The sequence below is a fragment of the Pinus tabuliformis genome, chromosome X, assembly GCF_031772625.1.
Source record: "Pinus tabuliformis cultivar Carrire ecotype Pingquan chromosome X, CPIR1, whole genome shotgun sequence".
Taxonomy (NCBI): Eukaryota; Viridiplantae; Streptophyta; class Pinopsida; order Pinales; family Pinaceae; genus Pinus; species Pinus tabuliformis.
The window spans coordinates 1,253,948,915-1,253,964,842 of record NC_142308.1 but is presented as its reverse complement, the minus strand read 5'-3'; positions in this window follow the sequence as shown (position 1 = coordinate 1,253,964,842).

Below are 15,928 nucleotides of genomic sequence, written 5' to 3'. Positions count from 1 at the left end.
TGAAAGACAAACTACCTTCATTCAATGAGCCAACTACCATGGGATCTTGAAAGAATTCCATAAATACTAGTCTTGGGGGACCAATTCAATATGGAAGAGCATTGCAAAGTTACGCTATCAAAATCACTCTGAAATTCAAAGCTTGGTAGCGTTCATTTTTCATATTATGGGATTCCACCATTAGAATTGTCCACTTCTTATTAGAGAGAGATCCTACGAAGGGAAGGATAAATAGACCCTCCATTTGGGGATTGTAGAAGGATCATAGTTCTAAACATATCTCTTTATGTCTCTAGATAGGCTATTTTTTCTTCATTCCATAGGAAATAAAAGAGTACCCATTTCCAATTTTTTGTGTTTCCTTATTTGCGTTTTTTACTCATTCATTCATATATTAATGAATGAATTTCATCCAATACTTTTTGTTTGATTTATTATTGTATATAACCATTTCTATGTTTGTTTTTAGTTCACAAAATCCTTGCAACTTAGTGTATTTTCCGCCACTTGATCAACAAAATCCACCATATAGATTGGCAACTCCACTTCTTTTTGCTCACCTATGTTGTCTTGCAAGCTATTTGGCTCCACCAATTTCCATCCCATAACCCCTAAAATACTTCTACCAATTCTCACTAGCCTTTAAGTGAATTTTTAGGTGAGGAATTTAGTAAAACCATGCGACTGTCAACGAAATAGTTGCACTTATTTTGCAATCCGTAGTTGCAAAACAATCAGAACCATGCAATTGTCCAAAACTTTCCTGCATGGATTTGTAGTTTGTACCTTTTTTTCCCATTATTTTCTCTCTAATTCTTGAGTTGGGTAGTAGCCAATAATAATCTATCCCCACTCCTCATATTTTGTAGTTTAGTTTAGGTTGATTAGATTAGAGTTCACTACTAGTAAAAGCGCCAAAGCTTTCTTTTTCCACGTAGATGGAATTTACTACTTGCTAGTTCATTTGCAATTATCAAATTGGGAGTTTAAGTGGAACTCCTATTTCCATGTATGCTCTTCTCATTGCACCCTTGGTGATATGGAGGAATAAAAAAGTATTTGGGAGAAATTTTCTCCTCCCTTAGGATTAGAGAAAAAAATTATATAGTTTAATTAGGGGAAACTAAGCTTCACTATATGCACACATGCTTTCTCTTTTGCAAGGGAAAATATTGCATGGATTAATAATTTGTTCAAGATTAAGGATGCTAGGATATCCACATATTTACAATTTTATAACAATTGCGATTGACACACCTGTCACCTTGTAGGCGCCTCACTTCACACACTAAATTTTTTTTAGGCCTTGCTTACATGAGCATGTTTTTCCCCTTGCACTCTTTGTGATATGGGGGAGTTAGAAATTTATGTGGATCCTTAAGAGGCTTGTCATTATTTCACACCATAATTAAATGAGTTTGGACCATCGTTCGAAAGCAAAGCCACTTAAAATTGACTCTAACTTAACACATTAATTTCCCCCATTGTGGGTTTAGAAAGGAATCTTTATATTCTAAGTTAGGACTCTAGTGGTAGGAATCCAAATAATCTCTCTTTTTCATTTTACATCAAGAAAATAGAAATCATCCTTATGGAAAACTTTGAATCATCCACAATCTAGTGTAAACAAAGCTAGTGGTGAGAAGGAATTGGTGAAAAGGGTAAGGAATAGGCCTATGATCTTGTGGAATTACTTGTACCCCAATTCTTGGTAAGGGTTCTAGATCCATGGTTGATACCCAAAATTTGAGATTCTCTCACCCACACTGGACAAAGATATCTTAGTGGCCATTCTTAGGGAAACCACCCAAGGTGGCAACTATAAGCAACAACTACATTGAAGCTTATTTAAAACGACTACTAGAAGCATCACTAGTCACTTTGGGATGTGCCCTATTACTCCTCATTATAACCGTCCTTTCAACCTTCACTATTTTTCTTCAAGTGGATTCATCCATGTAGATAATTTTTTTGGGAAGGCATGATTTCTTTCTAAGTGGAAGGATATTAGGTAAGTTTAGGGATTCACATATTGTCATACCTTTTCACGATTTTTGAGAAATTGATTCATAAAAATACTGGAAAATATTAAAGTAAAGAATTCAGTTTTTTGCCTTTTTAATTATGCTTTGATTCACCCATTTAGACACATTTGAAACCCTCCCTTAGATGTCACACATATCACTTAAAACCATTGGAGTCCATATAGTCTCTTGTTAGTCCCAGTCCCTTCAAGGTCTCTCACCTTCGGGAGGAGGTGTTCTTGGTCTCACCTACTTGACCTTCACCTTAGTAATGATCACTTCATCTGCCCTTGTTAGTCTCATCAATCCTAGGAGAATCCTTACTTGGTATCAAAATACCTCAAGTTACTGCTCCTTCACAGGCTCATCAATCCCACACCATGTTAAACTATACTCCCAACCTTCCATTTATGGCTTCTTTGAACCTACTAGATCTTAAAAAGTTAAAAAATGATCCCATTTCCCATGATGCTAGCTGGCCCACTATGCCAACCAACCTACCTTTTGATATTCTAAAATTCAATGGTAAGCCTAAAAAGAATCCTGCAAACCATGTGATGAAATTTCATCTATCTTTTTGATCCAACAATATCATAGAAGACTCAATTCATTTTGATATTTCTCAATGCACTCTCACTAACCCCATGATAAAATGGTATGTCAATAAGAAGTTAGGAGCCCATAATGATTTCCAATCTTTAGTAAATATTTCCTCACATTTTTTCAGTTATCAAGATGTCATGGCAGGGGATTGAAACTACTTTTAGAGTTTAGGAAAGCATGTTCAACCCATATTATGAACCATATACATGAATTACATAGATACCACATTGTTCTCAAAGTGGAATCCCCCCCACTAAACTTATGTTAGACATTTTCCTCAAGTCCCTTTTGTTAGTAACAGTAGAAGATGTTGCAACCACTATGCCTTAGAATGAGGAACAAACTATCACAGAGGCTAAATTTTTTTAGCTAATCTATGCATGATTGAGATACCTATATATGGTTATCCCTAACACTCCTTTCCCTCAACCTTTCAACTAAACAAAGCATGGGGCATTGAATATAGTGGATGGGCTTATAAGGTCCATGCCACATCATACTCAACGCCTGGGGAACCATGTTCCCTTTCGAAATCATACTCAAGGAAATCCATATGAGACATCCCTTTCATTTCCAAACATGGGTGATGTACCACTTGTGCCTTCACCCATGGTAGGCTATTATCAAAACCCTCCTACTGCATCCATTACTCCTCCCATGCATGGCATAGGTTACTCTACCTCACATAATTCTGATGGGGTGTCCACATACCAAACTACATACATGAATCCAACGAAAGGAATCCTTATTACCTTTCCCTTGGCCCACCCCAACCTAATCCTACGAACCAAAATCCTCATCAAAATGTGGGTATCAACTTCATAAAATCTTCCTTTCCATAATAATAATATGCCTTGAAGCTATTCAATTTGGCTAACCCCCATTTCTAATATAACTACATGAAGAAGAAAAGAAAGAATAAGAAAAAAGGAAAATAGGGGAAGGGGTAAGTACACAATATCATAATTCATAGGGTAGGGAAAATCCCTAAATTAAAAACACCCATCCAATCAAAGTACTAAAAACACTCAAAAAAAGAAAAAACAATGGTCTTCAATCCAACTTTCTTTTTGGACTTTGTGGAGAATATAGTCATTATTCACATCACTATCCATACATTATCAAATTCAAGCATATAAATGAGTCTATGATAAACCATGACACTAATGGTCAATAAAGAGCCACTTAGCAACCTGTTGTATTGTAGACCCCATTCCCACAACAAGGAGTCATGGCCACCCAACAAGTTGGAAACACTAGTTCCCAAAAAATTTACTTCATGACCTAGCACCCATCATGTCAATTGGGGGGCATACTTACCAATTCTAGTATTTCCACATCCAATATACCTTCACCACTAAAGAAAATGGGAAATACATCTACATCCCCCTCGCACCCCAAGCTATCACCTTCAATTGGTATCAACATAACCAAGCATGAATTCCCACCACTACCTCATTTGAAATATGACTCAATTATGTTTAGTAACTTTGAGGTTAATTAATGTAATGTCTATGATGGGTTGTCTTCATGTGCTATATCCTCCTCAAATTGGAAACAAATTGGATCTCCCCTACTAATTCCTTCAATGAATGAATTCAAAGCATTTGATGGTATACTTTATCTTCCTTATGGATATTACCTAACCCCCATCAAACTATTTTTATTAATGTTGTTATCATGTCTAGACTAGTAAATTATAATATCCTCCTTAGCTAGGATTACATCTATGCCATGAGCGTTGCAGTGTATTCACTCTTTCAAGTCATGATATTCCCACATGAGGGGCACATCATCATCATGGATCAATTCTCCTATCGTGATCACACATCCCATGATTTTTAGGAGAGAGTCTCACCTTCTATTGCATAGGATGTGTCCATGAATTATGTGTTTGTTGCCACTAGTCATGCAACATCCAATATTGTTAATGGTGAGCCCATGGATCCAAAATTTCATGCTCACCCATGAGATATGGAGGATGGGAGGATTCATTCATAATTAGGGTCCTCCTCAAATATTTACTCCCCCACTTCCAATAGTAGCAATGACCATTCAACCACCTCCTCACCTAAGAATGAGGAGTTGTTTGAGGCCATTACTTCTTTCACTAGTTCTAGTGATAACCTCCACCTAGTATCTCCCATTGATGCCTCATAAGGTCCTAACCTCTCAATTACCGCACATTCTATTTCTCTGATATTGGGACTATGACCTCTCACATATAATGATCTATTGCATTAATATGTATTCTGTTTAGCCTATTTCCATGGTTGTGGACCATACCCCTACAAGAGATGTTGGCAAGCAATTTCCAGTCCCAACATCTCCTAAAAATATCATACAACCTTGAGAATATGATACCTTATTTCATATTCTCTTTTTTGGATGTCTAACCTTAAAAATAATTTTTCTTATACCTTTGGTACATCATCATAGGTATTTGGTAGCAACCCTTCCCCTAGTCTTTGTCACATGAGAGTAGGGGCAATATCACTTCACAAATGGGTTCCACTAGGCCTAGCTTTCAAAAAACATTAGCCCATTAAAATTTTTACCCTTTGTGGGAATCTTCATCATACCTTTTTGTGTCCCATACCCCCCAACATTACTCAATTACAACGTGTTTCTCAACTAGAGATGGTTTAAACACACATTAATGCTATCACCAACTCTTGAGGCATCCATATTCTTCCCTTTTTGTGAGGAATAACTGGGCTTCTCATGTGGCCACTCCCATAATAGTACAACCACTATAGGTACTACTTTCCCCTTTACAAGGATGAAGGCAAGAAATACCACCTCCCCCAATACCAATTCCCAACAAAATTGTGAACATGTCTTCTTCATTTCCTCCTCTATGGGGTAAATACTATTAATTGTCTACTCATTATTTATTGGTGTCAATATTAATTCATCCATCACAAATTTATCACCATAGAGGATAATTTAAACCCATGCTATTTTCACCTTTTCCTTAACTATTGGACCTATGGAATCATGCACAATGTCACACATTTGTGCTTCATTTAGTACATCCATGATATTTCTACTACTTCATTACTCTTCTCAAGAACTACCACCATTTTATGAGGTCTTGCACATAATCAAATACATTCTTGAGGTCATAATAGCACTCGAGTACCCTTGGGATGCCATGCACAATCACTCTTTCTTTTTACTACAAGCCACATCACCCTGTTTGTGTGATCCACTAATGAAGATTCATTGTTTCTTATGGAAAATACCCGTCTTCTTTGGTCTCTTTGGTTACCTTCCATGATGATGACCTAAACTCCTTCAATGAGTTGCTATGAGGGGAAACCATTGTTCCTTTGCCTCTAGCAGGGGGCACTACAACTTTCATTCAGGGACCATTTCCCTCATGCATTCACTGTATTAGAAATATCCCCTCTTCTGGTGAACCCTCACACTCAAATTATGGACAATTTGGATATATTTCTTAGTTGTTGGGACAATATGTTTAGTGGTTTCATTATTTCTAGGCATCAATATATTTCCTTCCTCTAAAGACTCAACTACACATGTTACCCAATCTCAAACTCATATAGTTTTCGTATTTATTATCCTAGGGACACCTAGCTTTGTGTCATACATTGGAAATATATATCATGCCACAACACTTATGCTTTGAGACTCCTCTACGTCACCATTTTATCAAAGAAGGTACATATATTTTATGATCCTATTATTGATAATATTTACTTCATTCAAGTGTTTTTATCATGAGTACTTTCACTTTGGGTATTTATTTTCATATGTGTAGGTCCCTTTAAGGTATCTATGATGCATCTAATATGGGGCATTATCTTACCCCTTTAGGTATGAATTTCTTTAAAATGGAACAATGGATACTCCCTCTAATATCCTTGCATATCCCCAATTCACTCCCCTCGAGATCACCATAGGCCCCTCTCCCTCCCATAACAACCACATTTTCTTCCTTCACCTCCCACTTAGTCATATGGTTGCACATCATTGATATTTTTCTCACCCACATGGATCATCTCATAATTGTAGCACCCCTTAGATTAACACCATCCATGCTATGCCATCCTCTTTTTTGGGAGTTGTTCTGTTTTACTTGAGAAACAACCTCATACTTATTTCTCATCATATGGCTATCTTACCCTAATGCTCTTGGGAACTAATCACTTTTACTATTATTAATGTGCCACCACATTTACACTTGGCCTCTCATACCCCCACTATCAATAGCCATTTTCATGATCACCCTCCATTCATTAGCCAACATGGAGACCAACTAATGCATCCCCCACCCTTTGCAATTACTTTCTTACAATTTCAGGCAAGCCATTGGTTCTCCATGTTTTGTACATCCCAATCATTATTCATAAATTAATTCTACAAGTGTACAAAGACTTTTGGAAGCAATGATTCTAACATCTTCAACCCATATCAACACATCTCGACGATAATCCTAGTTTCCCTTGGTTGGAGCATTTACTTTTAATATTATTAACATCTACTTGGTGCCATAGCATGGCCCTTATTCATTTCTCCCATTTTCCAATTAAGATTCACCATTGCCTTTATTCTTGCAGACATACCAACATTGAAAGTCAAAACATTGACTCATTAAGTACCCCTTCTAGTAGTCCTCCTTACTTTTGAGTCTTGTTTATCTTAGTTTGCTTTGGTTACTTCTATTGAATCCACCAATAGTTATGTTTTGACTGAGAGTAGTCCACAAAATTCATCTTGTCTCTTTCAACCTCATTCTTCATGAACCAACACCATATTTTCATAATTACATACATAACTGAGTTGCAATTGAATTTCTAAGGGACCTCTTGCTTTAGTTGTTGTGTTTTCCTTCTTGTCAACATCAACTCACACATTCCAAGAATGAAGCAATATATTGGTTCTCATATCCATACATTATGATGAACCTCTAATGGGATTGTGAGAGTCAACAATTCTTACTAATTCCGATGGACCTATTGACATTCGAATCTAGCATTGTTTCACATTAGGATGGGTCTTAGCTTACAAAAATTGTGGTTTTCTAGTTTTTTTCGAAGACACATGAGTTTGGAAAACATTCATCAGCTGATAGTTTGCATGTTCTTCGGTTACATTAGGCCCATGGGATCTTTCTCATCAAAACATTATTCTACTACAATGAACCCCTCTAAGGGTGATGTAGTTTTCTAAAGCAGCACAAGTTATCTACTATGCCTCCTAGCATACTCGATAAGACCTCTCTTGTCCTTCACTATAATAATCATTATCAAAAAGTCATGATCATGAGCATAGTACATGCCTAACTCATTTGTATATTGTAAGTATTTCTTTAAGAAGGATGTAGTTTTCACAAGTGGGCCTTTCTTCTTCTCTGCTCGGAATTCCTTTCTCTACAACCTCTCATTCTCTCTTTCACAACATCATCATAGGCAACATGCAATACATAAATACTGTATTTCAGCTATAAGTCTTCTCCTAACCTCACACATCAGGGGTTAACTTTTTTCACCCAGAAATCATCCACACAATGTTATAGGTGATAGATGTAAAATTCCATCAGTCAATCAAGACAAAATTTTCCTAAGTCTATTAATCATCAAGTCAAAAAGCAAGAGATTAACTCTATCAAGTGGATTTTTGTTTGAGCAGGAAAAATCATAGTTTAAATTATGTGTGGAATCATGAGATTATTCATTTGACATTCACATGGATCTGTATACACGATAAGTCCACATTTAAAATTGTGATATATCTCATCAAATATGGGCTATGGAAAGTACATACTATGAATGGAAAGGTTAAGGGTTTGAGAAAATTTATGAAGGGAAACTTTGAAACTCCAAAGCTACATGATATTCATTCCAAATGTGAAATACTAACCACCTCCTTGCAATGAGACAATCACCATGAGAGGTTGGAAAAATGATATAAATTCCATTCTCCGAGGACCAATTCAACATAGAAAAGAATTGCATAGTCAAGCTGTTAAAATATCTTTGAATCTCAAAACTTGTTAACATTCATTTTTCATATTGTGGGTTGCCATCACTGGAGTTGTTCACTTCTTCTTAGAGGGAGAGATCCTATAAAGGGAATAAGAAAGAGACCATCCATTGGGAGATTTTAGAAGTATCCAACTACCAAACCTATCTCTTTTTGTCTATGAGTAGACTATTTTGTCTTCATTCCATTTGAAATAAAAGGGTCCTTGCTTCCCATATCGTTTGTGTTTTTTACTCATTTTCTCATACATTAATGAATGGATGTAGCCTAGTTAGTTTTTGTTTGATTTATTATTATCTCTCACCATTTATGTGGATGATTTAGATCACTACAACCTTGAAACTTAGTGTAATTTTCTCACTTTCTAAATAAAATCCACAATACATTAATTCTTCTTTCGATTTGAGTGGCTCACGACACCAATCATGATTTTTCAAGCTTATTTCTCTTCAAATGAATTTTTACCACTATAATAGTACCAATGTAACTATGACTTGGTCATGAGTCAATTAATATAGTAATAGGTTAATTGGTAATCCTTAATTCCACTTCAATCACATGAGATTGATGCTCCACCTATTGGTTATCTAGTGCTACATATAACCTTGGAACACTTCTACACACATCTTCTATTGTAGTGGCTTCTTGAAGGTTGTGAAAAATCTTCATTTTGTTGATTCTTTGAGGGAAATTTATAGACATACAAGCTCCCTGAAATCCCTAGCTCATCTAGGCTGTTAAGGAATGAGACAAAATATAAACAATAGAGTATATCACTAGTGCTTAGAAAATAGTTTAGAGGAAATAATAATATGAAAATAACTTTATTTTTTAATTAAATGGTAAAAATGTCACATGACTACATCATTAGAAAATTCATGGATTTTACAAAGGCGAAGGTTCTTATTTATATTATTTATGGGTGCCTGAGTAAATTACTTCCATTATTTTTCTTCTTATTAAATACCATGGGTGGATACCATGGGTATATACCATGGTGAATGTCGTGAGTGAATGTATGGGGAATCACCATGGTGAATACCATGGTTTTTCAAAACCATGGGCTTGTAACCCATGAATGGAAAAAATTCCAAGATTAACGATATTTATTTGATGGAAGAACTAGATAGCCACCAATTTCCATTCAAATCATATTACAAGGGTTAAACATTATGTGAAAATCTCATAGTTGTGCAATCTAGTAAAAAGTAAATATTAACCGTGTTGATTTGATGGAAAAGGTTGATACCCACCAATTTCCACTCAAATCATTCCTTCCTCCTAGGAGTTAATGGTCTCCATTTCATCACGTTCCCTATTTAGATGGATAAAATTTTGCTAAATTTGGCTCCTGATGACCCACTTTCCTATAAAAAGAAGTTTCCCTACTTTGTAAACTTGGTAGAGTCATATGTTCTACTAGCATATATACTTCATTTTGGTTTCCACGATTCAATCCACCATAGCCTGAAACTTTTATGGGCTAGTTTTAATGTTAAGCATGTTGTTGTTTAAACCTAGCATTGTATTTATGTATGACATCCTGAACTTGCATTGGAGGTGTTGGATCCATTCAACAATTTTGGATGCTCAATTTGTTTTGGCCTAAGCATGGGAGGAATTTGTTGGTCAATATGTAGTAGGAAGAGGAACATCCATGGGGACTCCTAGTGGAAACCCTAAACATGTCTAAAAAGTGATGTGACCAATAGAGTTGTGGAGATATCTATTATAGTTATGTTGAGCATATGGAAGGTTGTCATCCCATGTATGTGGAGTTTTTATCTATAAGTATAGAGGCACCCTTGTAGTTGAAGGGAATATGTCTCTAGACCATTCTACAAGCTTGTCCATATGTTTATGGTTTAGAGAGAGAGACTGTGTTGAAGTTGTGGTGGTTGAGGTCACCCTTTCTTCTCCTTTTGGCTAAACAATTAAGAGGAAAAACTTGGAAGTATGAGATATTACCTTTCGGTACTATCTTTCTAAGATAAATGAAATTGTAATACTTGGAACTACCTCAAGTATCTTGTAGAGTTGACCTCTTAGAGTAACAATGATACTACATGGGTGAGACTCATAAACAACATGATGTTTCCACATGTAAGGTTGTTCGAAAATAACATAACAAAATTTGAGTGGGGAAATATCACACAATACCTCATATTTCAAGGGTTTGATGCTATAGGATAGGTGACATTGCTTGGTGACATGGATTATTGTCCATGGCTCAAGCAACCAATGTTGCATGGATAGGGGTGTGGCACTATTGATAAATTCAATCTCTTAATGAACTTATCTAAGATTAGGTTATTATGGATCCACTTGTTAATGATGAAATGTAGTGGGGTCCACTTCACCCACATCTGCGAATGAAAGAGTCACTCCCCCTCCTAGAGATTTTGAGTCTTTTCGTTGGCTTTTTGTAGTTGCAATGGTAGCATTGGGTATTGCATTGATGACGAAATTTCCTTTACCTTGTTTTGAATAAGAATTTGAGCTTGGATTTGTCTCTTTAAACTTAACCAAATTTTTTTTTCTTGACTGACATTCATGAGTGTTGTGCCAGGGGATTTGTGGAACTCACACCACTTTCTAATGTCCTTCTTTTCCTATGGCTTGGGCTAGTTTTCTTGAGGTTCAATATCCTTTTTCTATCCCTTATTTTATTAATTAATGCCACCTTTTCCAACCTTCTATTGTGGAGTTGTAGAACTGAACACCTTCTTATTCCTCTACTTCAAATTTTTCTCTTTTTTTACTGCATATTTATAAAATTTTTTTATTGAGGAGATGTCCAAGAAATCCATATTTTTTGGATGTACCTATTGTTAATATGAAAATTCCTGGAATATGTATCAAAAACCTTCACTTTAGTCACTAGGTGACAAGTGACCCTAACAACAAGTTAATCGCTGTTGTTATTCTAGATCTGCAACACAAATGGAAAATCTGCAGTAAAAGGAAACAAGATTTGAAACAAATAGAAGCATAATGATAGATCCAGAATAATAACCCAATGGAAAGATGATTTTAAACAAATAAATCTTTATTGATAACAACTGGTGAAGGATATCTATAGATTGGTTTGTAAGTCCCCCTCCGTGGGATGGGTCCTTTGATATCCTTGATGCATCAGAAATAGTTTCCCTCTCTCAATCGTGTGAAAAACCCAAACAAATTGAAGAACTCAAGTGGGAGCTCAAGAAAAAATGACGATAATGTTAACGATTATAATGATCAGGTGAGGAATGAATGAAAAACTCGCCTTTATATAGCAAAGTATGGAGTTAATCTTGAAAATGGAGAATAATAAAATAGTATTGACCAAATTCAGATCTAACTACTTGGAATACTTTTTAAAATATATTTGAGAGGGAAAAGGAATTTAAAATGGTTAAATTCCTTTATTGAGAAATAATTAACAAATAAAATGATTTATTAACTATTTTGCGAGAAACAAGAAAGGTGTGAAATCAAAATAACTATTAAATAGTGATTTCATAATTATTCTAATAATAGAAATAAGGAAATTCAAATAAATAATGATTTATTTAAATATTCCTAAGGGATTTAGTCAAATGGGACAATGAGTAATTATTAAATAATGATTTAATAATAATTCCTAGAGAAAATTAAATAAATAATGTTTTATCTAATTATTCTCATGGGGTTTTTTAATTTAAATAAGAAAATAACTTAATAAAAATGGTTTGCTAAAGTATTTTCCACAATGAAAGTGATTTTTATATGGTAAAATTAAATCCACATGGTGTATTTCGATCCACCTAGTTAGAAATGGCTAGGTGATCATTTTTTGGTGAGAGCACCTATGTAGGAAAATACAATACTTTAGACCAAGTGCTACTTAGAATTCCTGATACCCAACTTTGAGCACAAGGTATGGAAAATATTAGTGTAGTCTAGCATTGTTTGGTCTCTCTCTTGTAGCATAATGCTACATCTTATGTATTGGTCATTGTAGTACACCACAGGGTATAATTCCTCCTTGAGGGAATCCAAAAATTATGTCCAAGTGGGTTATTTCTTAAATGACATAGATTCATTCACTGTGTATCAATGTAGGTAACCTTCCTACCAAGCTTTGACAGTGGGAAGGGTTTTAAGGAGTGCAAAAATGATCTTTTCACTATCTTTGTTGTTGCATAGAATAATAAACCTTGAGCATGTTCAACCATTTATTTAGGAATATACATATATATGTCCTTCAAATAAGGGGATATTAAAGTTAACTTGCACTTTGAAGATTGTTTCACCTTTGAAATTGATTCTTTTTGAACATTCCTTGGTCATTGTCAACAATCTTTGAAGGATTTGTATGAAATTGTACATCATCTCATTACTCTCTCGCATGAGTGCTTCCTCGAGCAACAACTTGATATGATCTCCTTGTTTGTCACTCCTATTTTATTCCTCCATTGGAGGTTACTTGGGTTGGAAAGAGTGGTTTTCCTCAAGTGAAAATAGCTTTAGATTTTACTCTCTACACCTTGACCTCATTAGGCACATGCGCTAGAAAATGACAAGGAGTAGATTACTCTGATACCATTGATCTTGGCTATCTAAGGAATGATATGAAATATAGATAATAAAATACATCACAAATCCATATAAAATAAAATAGAGGAAATATTAATATGAAAAAAGCTTAACTCTTTTTATAAAATGGTAAAAATGTCAAAAGACAACAATGTGCTAAATTTCATGGATTTTACAAAAGTGAAGGGATGTATTATATTATTTACGAGTGCCTTTTCACTTAGGAGTGATGTTTCAATTATTTGTTTTATTATTAAATATAATTGGTGGATACCATGGGTAAATACCATGTTAAATTCCATGGGTGAATCTTGTGGGGGGAACTAGCATGGTGAATTGACAAACCATGGGCTTGTAACCCATGAATGGAAAAAAATCCAAGATTAACCCTATTGATTGGATGGAAAAGGTGGATAGTCACCAATTTCCACTAAAATCATCTTACAGGGGTTAAACATTAGGCAGATAATCTCATAGTAGTGAAATCTAGTAAAAATTAAATATTAATCATGCTTATTCAATGGAATAGGTGGATAGCCACCAATTTCCACTCAAATCACTAACACTTGACTAGTTTCATTCTTGTTTCCCTAAGTATTCTTCCATATTGGACTTATCCTAAGTTTGTTGGACCTATTAATAAGAATTAGAGCTATTGTAACAAAAATAATACCCTAAGTAACATTAAGGAGGTGGGGCATTTGAATTTTTCCTCTTAAACTCTAATCTAAGGTCACTTATGAGCTCAAAGAGGCATTATGCACATTAAGAAATTTTCAATGGCTATACTCATGCTCAGTTATGATATTCAGACACAAAGTTATGACCCTTTAAGTTATCCAAGGGATTTCACTCCCCTACCCTGCCATCATTTGCACATCGAACCACACGTGCCAAATGATGTTGTGTCATATATATATAACCCTTGTGTCTCACACCTACTAAGGAAATCTATCTCTCATTGGCTTAACACATCATTGAAAATATTCTTCCTTTCACCATATTATTCCTCCATAAACTTCCTTATCACATCATCCAAAACATTATTACCTTGTGATGTATTTCATAAATATTTTCTTCATGCAATACATTGCATCACATGAAACCTTATTTCTATATGAAACTCATCTTAACTTTCCTTTCTTCCCCTATCTTTCTCTCTTTCTCCTTCTCTCCTTTTGCCTTCCTCTAATATTTTATTTATTTCTCTTGTTTCTCCTTCCTCCCTTCCTCTCTACCTTTGTTTATTGCAACCTTGAAAATATTATTTTCTTTCCCATAAAATATTTATTTTCACATCTAGGAAATTTTGGTTCATTATGATGAATACTTCCATGTCAGCCTTACCTTTCTCACAAATTTGATAATGTTTGGGTTTGTGACGTATCACACCCAAAAAATTTGTGGTGTGATACTTTGCACCCTCAAAAATCTCCTTTGCACAACATTAACCCATCACCTCAATTCCTCATTTTATGTGCTGGAAATATTTCAAGTTTGTAATATGTGATTTCCACATAGTATATTGCATGCTTGAAAAAGTTCGAGGGTGTTGTGTATCACACCAAAAATTTTGTAGCTTCATACAATGCATCTTGCAGACAAGGTGGATCTCCCTAGACCTCAGAGAAATCTAGTAACAAACAATAAAGAACTGCTACCTTTCCCTAGCTTACTATTAACTGAAACAAACAGTATGAGAGAGGCCACTTACTGTTTAATCAAAATGCTTGATCAAGTCCCTTTCCGTGATTTCGACCATTCGCTTCTCCTCGATGCTTTAGATATCATTCCAGTGCTTCCCACAACTTATCCATGATGTCCTGAAGGAGATATTCATAGACAGAAACATACAAAAGATCAAAGCATCCATTATATAGCATAAAATATAAATGAACTAATTAACTCAAACATATATCATAAATCGATAAATATGAAATCATAACCTATGTGGGTGATAAAGGAATCCCACAAATGATATCAAAGAAGACATAGTTGGGAAAGAACAATTGCTTTAATATTAATAAAATGGAGAAAAAACTTACAACCTCAAAGCCTTGATGTTACAAGTCTCTTCTCACAATCTCCAACCCTCTCCTTAGATGAATATACTCCTAGCTTTTTTTTCTACAGCATAAACCTACTTCCAACAGTCCTACCCAATCCTTAGGCTTGTGTTAGCTTTATAGGCCAAGAGGGGGAAGTTTGGGATCCATTTCCCAAGGGATGAGGTCCAAAAATGTTGGGATAGGGGTTCCAAAAAGAGAGGGAGGTAGCTCCATGATGGGAGGGATTAGGGATGAATATGCATCCATTAAAAGCTTGTTAGTTGCGAAATATTTGACTAACAATTCTTCTAGAATTTATTTTTTATTTTTACACGCGTTAAGTCATGTGCATATGCCAAAGTGTAAGATAGAGCACACTTATGCATATTTTCTAATGGACTCTTCTGCATATGTGTAGGAATTGACTAGGGAAATGTGGAGGAAGCTAAAAATAGGATTTTTAGCCATGGAATCTAGGAATTTCATTCTCTTTGGGATAGTTTGGATTCTAGACTTGCAAGGGGATGTTTTGGAACACATTTATGGATAACGAAATATCCAAACCAATGTTCGTTTGCCTAATGTGACAAAATGACATGTAATAGATTACCCCCTAAAGTGAAAAGTTAGAAGAGATGTTTGATGACTGAAGCGCTTTATCATGCCAGGGTTTGGATTAGA